The 13,283-nt window shown below is 36.3% G+C and overlaps 1 protein-coding gene across 2 annotated transcripts in view; it reads right to left on the bottom strand.

Annotated features, from left to right (window-relative positions):
- Positions 1-13,283, bottom strand: part of snap25b (synaptosome associated protein 25b) — a 40,018-nt gene that overhangs the window by 25,664 nt on the left and 1,071 nt on the right. The gene's annotated exons all lie outside the window — the stretch shown is intronic.

Genomic DNA, 13,283 nt, shown 5'->3' with positions numbered 1-13,283 from the left:
TTCAAGGACATGGAGTTTATCTACACCCAGAGAGATACAAACTACATCAGCACCATATTTTCATAATGTAGGCTAATTCGGAAACTACGTACAGTCTACAAGAAATCTGTACAAAAAAATCAATTTCAAGTTTATTTTGGGTAAACACCGATAATCATAGCCAGACTATATAGGGTCTGTAGTTATACTGCAGAAAGTGAAATGATGGCTGTTACTTGCTGGGTATATAGGCTAGTACATACTGTAACATCCTATCAAGGTCATGGGAACACAAACACACACTGACATTTACCTACATTTGTATCTCTTGAGCTTTAAGTTACTTAAGACAAAAAAATGTATTTACTGTACATTACTTTTAGTTATTTACTTACAAAATGTGTTTAGCTATGGATACATTTTTTAGTAGTTTAATTACATGTCATCCAATAACAGGGATAAATGAGCACCGTATATTGTACTAAAAACTACGTTAAGCATTGTTTTCCTCTGTTTAGTATGCAGAAGGTCATTTAATTTAGCCCTTTAGCCATTGCTGCATAATGCAGCCCACCCCTGACATGACTTGAAGGTCGAAACAAGGTTGATATATTGCAACCTTTACATGCAGAAACAAGTCTGTTGAACTCTGCCACACAGGGATACCAATCCAAGATATACTGTTTGTTGTCTTCTAATAAATAATATTAAAGTTTTACCATTTTTATATGTAGGAAAATGTTTCGAAATTGAGATGTATACTAAATAAACAAGCTTTCCATTAATGGTTTGTTTAAGACAATATTTGTCCAAGATACAAGTACTTGAAAATCTGAAATCTGATGGTGCAAATTTTTTTTTTGGCGTAAACAAATCTATAATTTTGACCCAAAAAACGTATTGTTGGCTATTGATACAAATATACACTTGCTACTTATGTTTTGTGGTCCAGGGTCACATGTTTATTTATTACAGGACATTTTTCTGGTTCTTAGTTTGACATTTGAATGTCTCTGAACAAAACAGCTCAATTTGTTTCAGTAATAATTCAGAATAAAGAGACTACCGCTGCACTAGCACCGAGCATTGAATAAAAACACAAAAGGCTACTTTTAAATTTTTTTGAAGCACATAATAGCCACAAAAATGTAGGCAAATGGAAAAGGACAGATACTTTCATTCCCACATCACTTTAACCCCAGTTCAACACATTAGCAGGTTTTGCACAGACACTTTTGAAAAGAATTAGCTGACGCAAAAACAACCCACTAAATGTGATGCTTAATGTCATGACAGTACACCACCACATCAGTGACTCAGCTGCAATGCTGAATATAAAATAATCCGAATAATTAACACTGAGTGCTGAGTGCAGTTTGACATTTTCACAGAATATTCACGAAAAACAGCAGTGAGACTTCTCAAAAAAACAAGAAGAAACAAACCAGCAGTATCTGATACATATAAACACACTCTTAAAAATCAATGTGCTGAAAAGAGTTCTCCCCATAGAAGAAGAACCACTGGTAACACTGGACCCCAAAACCAGTCTTAAGGGTCAATTTAAAAAAATTGAGATACATTTGAATGTTGAATAAATTAGCTTTGTTAGGATAAGGTATCTGGCTGAGATACAACTATTTGAAAATCTGGAATCTGAGAGTACCAAAAAATCAAAATATTTATAAAAATTGCCTTTAAAAATGTCCAAAATAAGTCCATAACAACACAAATTAGTAATGATAAATAATTTTTGTATATTTACGGTAGGGAATTTACAAATATCTTTGCTTAACAGCTTAGTATAAAAAACAATAATTTTGACTCATGCTACAAATATACCTGTGCTACTTACACTCACCTAAAGGATTATTAGGAACACTTGTTCAATTTAATCAACCAGTCACATGGCAGTTGCTTCAATGCATTTAGGGTCCTGGTCAAGACAATCTCCTGAACTGCAAACTGAATGTCAGAATGGGAAAGAAAGGTCAGGACAATCTGCTCAGTTACTCGGATTTTCACGCACAACCATTTCTAGGGTTTATAAAGAATGGTGTGAAAAGGGAAAAACATCCAGTTTGCGGCAGTCCTGTGGGCGAAAATGCCTTGTTGATGCTAGAGGTCAGAGGAGAATGGACCGACTGATGCAAGCTGATAGAAATGCAACTTTGACTTAAATAACCACTCGTTACAACCGAGGTATGCAGCAAAGCATTTGTGAAGCCACAACACGCACAATCTTGAGGCGGATGGGCTACAACAGCAGAAGACCCCACCGGGTACCACTCATCTCCACTACAAATAGGAAAAAGAGGCTACAATTTGCACAAGCTCACCAAAATTGGACAGTTGAAGACTGGAAAAATGTTGCCTGGTCTGATGAGTCTCGATTTCTGTTGAGACATTCAGATGGTAGAGTCAGAATTTGGCGTAAACAGAATGAGAACATGGACCCATCATGCCTTGTTACCACTGTGCAGGCTGGTGGTGGTGGTGTAATGGTGTGGGGGATGTTTTCTTTGCACACTTTGGGCCCCTTAGTGCCAATTTGGCATTGTTTAAATGCCATGGCCTACCTGAGCATTGTTTCTGACCATGTCCATCCCAATATGACCACCATGTACCCATCCTCTGATTGTACTTCCAGCAGGATAATGCACCCTGTCACAAAGCTGGTGTTCCTAATAACACTTTAGGTGAGTGTATAACTGGCTTTGTGGTCCAGGGTTACATATCAGTTCCCCAAAAAAACTTTTAGTCAATGGTTCTTTAAACAACCATGTCTTTCTTACCGGTCTGTACCTTATTCCAATACAACCAATACAACTTTTGTGCATGAAATATCTTACACTGTTCAAGTGGTTTGTAGATATTTCATTACATATTGTGCCTTAAAAGAACACAAATCTCTATAATAACAACCTTGGGACTGATCAAAGATTATCGTCTTGATTTAAATTACGTTGTTAACAGGTAGTCACTGCCACGGACATGTCAAAATAACTCTTAATACAAGATTAACCTCCAACCTCAAGCATATTGTGCTTTCCAGCAAATCTGCATGTTTCCAACAATATATCATGCAAATGCTGACAAAGATCAGGTGCTTCAATAACACTTTCCAGTACAAATCCCAACAACACAATGCTCGGAAGAATGTGCCACCCTGAACAGTCCGGAATAGCTTGTAATGATGAAACACACAATATATAAAGTTCACCTTTAAGGACAAATAGTTCAGACTCCATGAGGAAGATGAAAGAGATGTGACCCCAGTCAACAGAGGGCAGATGTTATTATGTCTACCTCCACATCTCATAAAAAGAGCAATAAATGAGTCTCTACTATATCAAAAGGAAACTGAAAGGTAAAGATGTTTAGGATAAAGCTAAATTGAAGTCAGGGGATAAACAGGGCTTGGAGAGAAATCCCTACTTACTCAACATTTTAGTGTCTGCTAGACATTGAATTGCTGTTTTCTTTAGGGACCTGCTGCCTGATGTGTATTAAATCCGTCAGACAGCGTCACACCGGGCATCCCAGGCGACAGAGCACCACGGATTAAACCCACCATTTAAAGAGGATTTAAGGCATACTGTCTCTCTCTTAAACAAGCTTACAAAATTGATTTGTCTCATGTATAGAATTGACAGTACAACAACATAAGATACAATTAACTGAAAGAAATCAAGAAATATTCTTGTTGATTGTTTTTCATGATATAAAAAATGATTGCATGTTAAAAATTAAACTGCATGATGTCATACTTCATGGACAAAAACTACACTGAACCCTTCACCATGCATGCATGATATTAACCATGTAAAGTGTAGGTCGACGTATCCATCGGTCATTTGAATATGTATTCAAATAAAAAAAACATTTACAAAATGCATGCATTTAAATTTAAATGCACCTGTAAAATTAGTATGTTGTGCACAAACACTATAGGTTTTGTCTCCCTTTTGCATGATGGGGACTGGCTGTGACCCAAGGACAAAACATTTTAAGATCTTTTCCCCCATTCACAGAACACTGGGTTATCTCATAAAGGCACAAGTCTAAATATAGCCATGTATGATGTTTACTCTTGCAGAAATGCGTTTATGCATGATTTCACTTTATGCCACACCAAATGCTCACTTAATATGTGCTGTATTCAGACCACATTTTGTACAAAACCACGTCATGAAACAGTCCAGATGTGACCTCTGCCAAATGCAAGTTGTGTAACTCACACTTCCCGGGTGCGTCTGTAACAGCAAAGATCCCTCTACTTTTAATCATCGCCTGATCTCATGTTCCCTTCGCAGACGGCAAACCGTGTTTAAAGTGTAATGTTAATCAGGGACTGGATGAATGGAAACACACAAAATGTTTGGAAAAAATGTTTAAAATCTGATTCGTATAGCTGAAATCCAATTCTAAGTAAATATGTGAACAATATAGATGGATAACGCATCAAAAAAGGCAGAAATAGATTTTGTAGATTGCACAAATAACAACAAGACAAGTGTTGGATCATTTGCAAGTTACCAAGCAACCTGAAGGACCATCCAAACTCTAGAAACCAGATTTCCCACAATCCCATCCCTCCTGTTCAAAAACCACATGCGTGGATCATCCGCTTTAGCTATTTACCAAGGCTCTGAAAAATTCATCTAATTAAACGTGGTTATTCCAAACTAGAAATGTATCCATGTTTGTTTGTTTTATCTTAATGCCATTTATGCACCTATGGCTATGATGATATGGCTAAGTTGATCCATACACATGTTGGCATCTCCAAGGTCCACCGCAACCTTGCTGGGGCTCAAATTGAGAGCCTTCTTGCTGAAAGGCAACAGTGCTACCCATGACCCACTGCGTCTGCCCTATTTCATCCATGTAAAACATAATAAGAAATTTGAATGTCACAGAGGTAACACCTTATATAGTGAACAAAAAGGTCACACACTGTACTGTAAAGGTATGACTTTGCAACATGAAGCTCATTTACTTCAACTCTTTCCCTGCCATTGACAAGTTATCTCGTCAATTAGGAAAACATTTGCACAAAAAAAATGTGTTTCTGAAGAATTTTTATGTTATTCTGCAATACCGCGATTATCCACTAAATGGCTTTCCCAATTTATAAAAACCTGAAGCCAAAACGTTATTTACTAATCAGTCGTTATTGTTTTTTTGTGATTGTTGCGTGGAAAAATCTTTGATCTTGCGGCATGTTTTCTTAAAAAATGTGTGGAATATGCGGGATATTTATGCAATTTTATGTCATGAAATTGCGGGAACTTGCCAAAATTGCGTGAACTTGCAAAAACCGTTTGCAGCTTTTCATTGATGTTCACGTCGCATAATTACGTCACTTCCTAACATATCCATGACAACAGGGTACATGGCTGCGCATGTGTAAAATAAATGTGATATTTTCAACTTTTTGCTAAGATATATGACTTTTTCCTACGAAAATGCGGAGATTATGAAATCATGCAAGCCCCGCATATTTTTGCGAGCAGAAATCTGCAATTTATGCGACGAAAGTATGGCATATTTAAAAAAGGCGGCCCCTGCATAAATATGTAGGCTCTCCCTTAAGAAAATTAACCATGGTTTTATTGTGGTAAAAGTGTAGTAACCATGTTTTTTTTGGTGTATTGATTACTATCAGCAAAACCATGGTTTTACTACACTAACCATGGTTTAACTATGTTTTTGAAAAACCATGATTGTCAAAACCATGGTTATTTTGTGGTTACCATGGTTTTACTACGCTAACCATGTTTTTTTTACTGTAGTAAAACCATGGTTCATTTTCGTAAGGGTTGGCTGATTAGTTATTGAATCATACGATCCCATAATCGCGTTTTTCTGGAGGGACTGACTAATTTTAAACTCTGTGTATGTTTTCCTAATCGTTCAGACTCTGTTCTCTAACAATATTACTTCACAAAAATGCAATTATTTCACCTTTTTGCAAATTTTTTTTTTTAATATATATTTATTATATATTTTTTTATTATATATTTATTATTTTATTATATTTAAGAAAAAATATAGATAAGATGAAACGTTTTTTTCCTCGTTTTATTTGTTTGTTTGTTTGTTTGTTTATTGTTTGTTTGAAAGCAGAGGGTCTGCTATTTCATTTGATATATTTGTATGTTTATATATTTTTAGAAGATAATTTTCCTGGAAGGGATTTTGTGAAACTTTTGTGAAAACCACAAAAAAGGCTGGCGGGCAACTTTTCAAAATATTGGCTGGCAGGGAATGAGTTAACAATCAACTATTCAATACAACCCATTACAAAAGCACATTTAATCAATCCTAGACAATAGTTCTCCAAAAAGTGATAAATACAGAAGGTTGTTTTTCAGGGTTGGTAGTTACCATGCATCGGCCGTCTGTGAAGTGTGTGATTAAATATTTGAAAGGTGCTGTCACCAGAATGACAAGTTTCATTTCTCATACGGCTGTTTTGACGCTTACATTGCTTGACAAGGTCAAACGCGCAGGCCAGCCAGAGCCGGTACCCAAACTTACAGGTGTATATATACTGTATAAAATTACGGAAATATCAAGAATATCGACTCTTGTAACTCCAGAGGAGGCACGTTGGAAAGAAGTGAAAAGGCAGGGTTAGTTTCCTAAAGTCAACAGAATTTAAGGTAAGGGGATACAATACCTCCGTTTGGGAAATTCAGTGAAGCGCATTAATCACGCTCAGCATCTCACTAGAGAGGTTTGTATTCGACTGAAAGTAGGACACACAATCATGATCTCATCCTTGCCGTGATGGAGAGGATGTCATGTTTAGATGCGCTTCTTTGTTTCCATAGACCAGATATTCCCTTACGAGCACCTTTCACTTCTAAATATAACAGGATGTTGTGAGAGGAAAAAAATTGGAAAGGTGAAAGCACCTATCAGTGTCATACCATCATGCTTTTCCATCATCACAATGGTATCAAATTTCCAATCCTTTGCTGCACAGTATAAGGTTAAAAATCCTATAATGGCAGCAGACATGTACTGTATGGCTTACGGGATGATAAAACCTTCAAAAATACATTGTGGGCCTATAGACGCAGTTTTAACTATGTCAAGGACAGAGAAAATGTCAGAGCTGCACAGTTTCACATCTGTCTCTGCCTTCAGAGCACAGACATACATTATTTACTGAAAAATATGAGGTCATGATTATTAATGAACTGCTGTTTTGTGATTAAAGACCTCCGGTATCCTCTAAAGAACCTATGATGTGCTAGATAAAACAGGATAATAATATACATACAAAAACAGTCAAAAAGTTCTCTAGCTGTCATTGGGGCAGCACCCCTTCGAAAAGAGTTCATAATAGTACCTCATAGGTACATAAGAGTACCAAATGTATACATATCTGTACCTAAATGGTATATACATTTATATCATTTATGACTCTTGGGTAATGAGAAGCCTTTATAGGCCATCACTTAGGACTAAAGCAGCTGATATCAATTAGTACTGATAGGGGTCAGGGTTTCTTTCTCAATACTGACAAATTTCAGGTGGTGATTTGGCTTTCTATGCCATTTTGCACATTGTTCTCTTTGTGTGTTCAATACTTATTCCCTTTGTCATTTCACTTTATTTATTATGACTCAACTTGTATACTTAAATGTCCTGATTTGTATGAATTCAGTATTTGGCTTGATGGCTACATCTGGTGGAAATTTTGTGTTAATAGCCCACTTAGAAATCCCCTAACTGATAAAAATGCTGATGTGTCAAATATTTATTTTTCCCGCTTTATTATGAACTTTTTAAATGGTAGCGTCCCTGTGTCAGCTTTTGTATCTTTTTTTCTGCAGAGAGGAAACCAGTACGCTCTTGACCCATGTAACCAAACCACTACCCTATGCCATGACTTCCTTGCTCAGAGGTATGACTTCTTTTTGTGTAGTTCACTCAAGACCATCTGGTCACACATGACCCCTAAACCCCCGGGATATATACTGTACACTCCTCAGGATAATCTCCATTAAAATCCTGATCCTTGGATCAAGGAGACTTCCTGCTCTCCACTGAGATACTTTCTTCATCAGATAGCCTAAAACCAGCTTGGTGCTGTGTGTTTTTTTGGGAATATAATCGGTTTTGCATGTATTCTTATGTTCGCAGACAGAATTCGTGGGAGGGAAATTGGTCCTAAATGAAAGAAAAATTGAGTTTAACCCGAGGCCAAATTTGTGCTACGAGTCCATCTTTTCTTCTTCTTGCCATAGGCATGTATGGTGATGAGAACCAGTGAGGGGAATTTCATTCCTGTAACAGGCAGACTGTAGTTACTCAATTGAGTTTTGTTTTATTCAACCCATTTTAAAGGTATTAAATAGCTTTACTACACTCTAAAAACTATTGGTTTAAAACTTGGACCATAATCAATCATCAAAACTCAAGTCATAACTTTTCAAAAACAACCCATATTGGGTTATTTTAGCCCAATGTCTGGGTAAATAGGACAGAACACACGCTGTGCTAACTTGACCCATCAAGTTGGGTTGTTAATTTTAAACCATGCAGCATATTGGTTGTTTTTTAACCCAAAGGATAGTTTAATTTTTATTTAACCTCCTAAGACCTGGATGTCCACATTTGTGGAAATCACATTTTTTTTGCACCATAATATTAAATTCTGTGTATCTGGAACCTGTTGTACACATGGACAAAATTACACTGCTTCATGTTCAATGAAAAATATTTGGTTATTATATTTATTGGTTCTTCCTAACCCCAAAATAGCTGGGAGAATTCTGAAAAAATACAAACCAAAGCTCGGGTCTTAGTAGGTTAAACATCAGGTTAACTTTACTTCATAAATGGGTACCTATTGTTATTATTTTTATTTTAACTTAATTTTATTTATTTTATTTTGTTACTTTATTGCAGATGTCAAATACACCACATTAAACACATGCCAACATGGTATCTCCTTTACTTTTTTTAATTATCAACAGTGCTGTTATTTACATTACATGTGCTGTTATACAGTTTACCTTAATCAAAAAATATCTAAATATTTAATGTCAATAAAAATACATTTATTTATTTATTTTACCTGAAAAAATTGTAACTTTAGTATATCCTCTTGAAAAGTGCTGACTTGAGTGTTGAATCTGTCCTGAACGTCCAAAATGTCCGTGACAGTTAACTAAACATTGGGGTTGATTTGACTCAGCGCCGCTGTATGGACACTTGAGATGGAGGATAAGAAAGTTTAACTCTTTACCTGGACACAAGAAGATGTCCAGAAATTTGTTTTGAGAGCTGCTTTGCAAATATTAAAAACTTTATTTTTTTAATTATCTGAAAAAGCATGTTATGTGTGTCTTCCTTTATTATTCCTTTATTGTTATTTGCTTAGGTTTTTATAGGTTATATGGAGTAAAAACACATATATTACATACATATATTACATTACATACAAGTCATTTATTCAGGATGAAAATGTCGACCAAGTAACCAAGGTATTTACGATCCTTTGGCTGTAACAAACAACGCAAATAACGTTAGGGGTGGGTGATAAATCGCCTGCAATTCTTATGAGCATCTTATTAGTAAAGCCAGTGATTTGTAGTAAATCGCCATCACCTGCTTTCAAATGAAGCGCCATTTACTACACAGAGCCGTTTTTCACAGAGAAGCTAGGAAAAATCACATTCATAATCGTGGATAGATCGCCTCCGATAATGTTTTCTCTTTTTCAGAGCTTCTCTGTGAAATACGGCTCTGTGTAGTAAATGCCGCTTCGGCATTAACGATGAGATACGCATGACGGTACATTCACATTATAAGCGACTTCGTTGCTGTGTGTCGCTCATCTCTTTCATATTTTTTCAAAAGTCGGTCATAATTTGCATAAAGTTAAACACTGGCCTAGTGGTTCATGTAAGTTGTGTACAAACCGGAAGGTTGGTGATTCAATCCCCGGCTCCACCGGACCAAGTGTCGAGGTGTCCTTGAGCAAGCCACCTAACCCTAGCTGCTCCCGACGAGCCGGCTGGCGCCTTGCATGGCTAATACCGCTGTCGGTGTATGAATGAGTGGGTGAATGTGAGGCTAATTGTAAAGCGCTTTGGATGGCCATAGGTCTATTAAAAGCGCTATATAAATGCAGTCCATTTACCATTTCTCAACTTTGTCGCGCCAACTTTGTCGTGCCAACGGTCACTGTCACTCGTGTCCCAGAAGTCGCCAAGCTTCCATTGAAATCAATAAGATTGCGTCACTCTACTAATGCTAGTCGCTGCTAATGTGAATCTACCTTGAGAATCGCAGGCAATTTATCGGCCACCCCTAAATAACGTTTCACGTCATGTAAACTGGACTGTTGTCACACATAGGCTATTTGATTTTTCGAATGGTTTTATGGATACATATATTGATAGCAACCTTGTTTATACAAATAAATCTGTCTGTTTAAAAACGCTGCCTCTACACACCTGAAGTACATTCAAAGAGCAACAAGCACTAACTTAATCTGACCCAGCATTTGGGTTTTTGCGTCGCGTGAGGGATGCATTCATTTAAATGTTAGTGAAAACAACCCAAATATTAACCCAATGATTGGGTTACACAAAAAACTTCCCAAGACTGAGTAAACAACCCAAGTAAATGATCCAAAAGCCTCAACCCAACGTTTGGATAAAAAAATAACCCAGCATTTTTAGAGTGTAAGTAGCTAGGTTTTAGATATACAAAATAAATAAAAATATATATTCAAAGCTTATAAAAATGTGTATAGTGGCTTTTCAATGGAAAATAAATAAAACCCGAAATGCAACAAATCAGCATCTCAATGCAAATGAACCAAAGCATTGAAGAATGTGTCAAAATTCCTCAGATACTTTAACATATGAACCTCTTGCCTATGTAAGTGTTTTAAGAGAAAGAAAGGCAGGTCGGGCATTACATGGGCCATATTACGAACAACATAGTAACACAAATTATTTAGTACGACTGATCATTTATCCTCACAATGAAAATTGTACAACACCTGTACACACATGTATTTCTCCATATACAGCTCTATTGTTTGCACATTTCTCTATATTAATGCCATGATCTTGAAGACCAACTACTATTTTTCACTTGGACCACCATAGTTATAAGCTCAAGTCGTTAAATTACAAGATTCATTCACAAATACTATTAAGCCAACAACATGCAGTGACAAGCCAGCATGACATGCGAACTAACAGCAGGTTGCACATGCTTTTTAAAGATCTAACTGGATGTATGTTATGAAATGTGCTGTGTTATCAAAAAAAAAAAAAAAACACATGATGAAAGGCTTTCCTAAGAATGCTTCTATTCTTGGTAAATGCCATAGATTACAGACCGTCAGCCGGCGCGATCCAGAGAAAGCAAAAATGCTCTATATGAAACCCTGAAGTGCTCACATAAAAAGCATTTCAAGTTGAGAATGATATTCAAAAACTTCACGATTATATAATTGTCATATTTGTGTCACAGAGTTGGCTGTGTAGTGCAGCAGCACTCGGGAGGTTCAAAGCAATCATCTTTACCAGAGGGGATTACAGCGTTAAAACCAAAGTGAGTGTCCCATTCAGGAAGGGATAAAACCCAGTGTACTAATCTGATGCAGTGGAGGTGGCTTGTATGAAGCCAGCCATTAAAGTCTTCTGTGTAGAACGAGAACTTTGTCTCCTGTATGACACTACAGACGAGTCTGAAAAGGTTAGCATCACATGCCTGGAGCCGAACATAAGACTGCCGGGTACGGCCCATATGTGCAGATGGAGAGCTTTTAGTCACAGCGAGAATCAGCAAGGGTACAGAACATTACATCTAACACAGGACTGTTTGACATACGGTGCTCAAGGGTATGTCATATCATAATCTCTAACTGATGTGATGTTTTTGTACATATCCAATTGTAAAATCTGTGGACATTACATAAATACTTATTAAAATTTTCAATCGCTATGGTTCATCCAAACCAAAAGCACTAGCAATGCATGTACTGAACACACAACCTTGGCGTGGCCAGTGCCATATCCCACCAGGTACAGAAATACAGGAATATGTCAAATTATTTCTAGATTATACGAAAGTATCACCATTTTGATGTGTTTTAAACACCATCTGTGAGAAAAGCAGTGCTAGACTTCATGCTGTGCTGTCCCTTGGAACCGAACGCGTACAGGTAGATTCTGCGCTCAAAATACCTTTAAGCACCTCAGTTATAAATATTTCCTGAATTTAGATCACATTAAAGCTCACCTAAAAATAACCAGACAAATACAACACAGTTCAGATAAACCAAACATGTAACCTGAACAAAGTGCTTTACATTCAATGTCACTATAGAGGTGTGCACTTTTTTAACCCTCAAATGGTCCTTGGGGTCTAGATGACCCCAAATGACATTTCATTAGTTAAAAAAGGTTTCCTTCATCTCAGAGATAACATTTTGTGACTTTTCCTAAATAATCTATCTTTATATACACACACAAAATAGGCTTGATAGATTACACACTTACATTTCTGTGGCATTTTGTAAAAACTTACATTTCAAAATGCATCAAAAACTAAAAAAAAATTACTATTTGAAATAATATTTATTTTTAACGTTCTTTCTAATGTTTATATAAACATAAATTCACAAAATGTATCACTAAAGTAGTGATGTGAGCAGTTGCCCATATCCAGTAAAATGAATGGTATATGCAGGGCATCTGCTGGTCGAAATGATTTAATTCTTAAACTGTAATTATTTTATGTTTTTTTTTTCCTAAAAACAGATGGGTGAATTCAACACCTTACACCTATTTCAATATATAAAAACAATTTAAATCAAATTTAGATCATAATTAATTAGATTTTTCATAAAATGTTGATATTTTTCAGGCAGGCTAATGGTGTAGTTTTAGTGGTAAACAGGTACAAAAGTACTTCAAATCTTTTAAAACACAGCATCAATGTATAGATGAGAAGTAAACAAAAAAAATGATATATTATTTGTATTATTGAAAATGTATATTTTTCTTACAATTATGCTTTCAATTTTGGGGTCATATAGACCCCAAGGGCCAGTAGTGTAAACAGAAAACGAGGAGCATTTGAGGGTTAAACAAAACAATTCCAACACACTTGCTGAAACATATAAATCAACAAACAGACATGATGACAAAGAAAACACACCCTGCCCTAGATAAACAGTTATGCAATCCAAACTGGCCACTTTCCCCCAAAGCACAAAAGCAATGCCAACATTAAAAGTCCCAAGACTCCGCTTG

Source organism: Paramisgurnus dabryanus, chromosome 17 (genome assembly GCF_030506205.2).
Source record: "Paramisgurnus dabryanus chromosome 17, PD_genome_1.1, whole genome shotgun sequence".
NCBI classification, from domain to species: Eukaryota; Metazoa; Chordata; class Actinopteri; order Cypriniformes; family Cobitidae; genus Paramisgurnus; species Paramisgurnus dabryanus.
This window is presented reverse-complemented; position numbering and strand designations above follow the sequence as displayed.